The sequence below is a fragment of the Larimichthys crocea genome, unplaced genomic scaffold (genome assembly GCF_000972845.2).
Source record: "Larimichthys crocea isolate SSNF unplaced genomic scaffold, L_crocea_2.0 scaffold40079, whole genome shotgun sequence".
Classification (NCBI taxonomy): Eukaryota; Metazoa; Chordata; class Actinopteri; family Sciaenidae; genus Larimichthys; species Larimichthys crocea.
Genome location: NW_020855233.1, coordinates 1 through 649, shown reverse-complemented (window position 1 = coordinate 649; position 649 = coordinate 1). Strand labels below are relative to the sequence as shown.

The 649-nt window shown below is 37.3% G+C and overlaps 1 long non-coding RNA gene across 1 annotated transcript; it reads left to right on the top strand.

Moving 5' to 3' along the window:
• Nucleotides 1-384, top strand: LOC113745066 (uncharacterized). Its single transcript, XR_003461960.1, has 3 exons — nt 1-11; nt 112-193; nt 336-384. It is a non-coding gene; the product is annotated as an uncharacterized LOC113745066 (long non-coding RNA).
• Nucleotides 385-649: the final 265 nt, after the last annotated feature.

The window sequence follows — 649 nt, the reverse complement described above, 5'->3', positions numbered from 1 at the left end:
CCGCCACGATGGTGAGTATGAAAATTTCTCATTGACTAATTTTTTGGCATTGACCTCAAGATTGATATCAAATATTAACTCTATGATGTTTGTTTCCATTTTCCTATGAAGAAATATTTGGCTCTGGCTTTGCTGTTATGTGCTTTGGCGTCACTGTCAAATGCAGACTGCTACTCTGTAGAAGTTAAACCAAGTAAAAGAAAAGAACAACGATGCACACAAACATACAGAATATGTGTAATACATAATTCAACAATTCAAACAACACATGATGCCACATTATGACTGCGCTGAAAAATATTTACCATTTTGTGATTTTGTGTTTCCACCCATAGATGCCACCCATTGTATGGACAAAATGGACAATCAATGGCATCCTGTAGGATCTCAATGGAGAAACAGTCGATGTTATGAATGTGACTGCAGTCACTGTTGCTCTCTGTAAGTACACAGATCAAAATATTTTTGATTTAGTTGGTGTATTTTTATTCTTTTCAGGTTTTTTGGTAGACCAGATAGTCTGGCCTTTTTGTTTGTTCTTTTGTTGCTCCCAGAGAAGGTTGAGCTAGGCCCATTTTTTGTTCTTTGGTTATTTTGTTTGGCACAACCCCCACAGTTCTTGCTCCCCCCACACATGTTTCAAAACCTA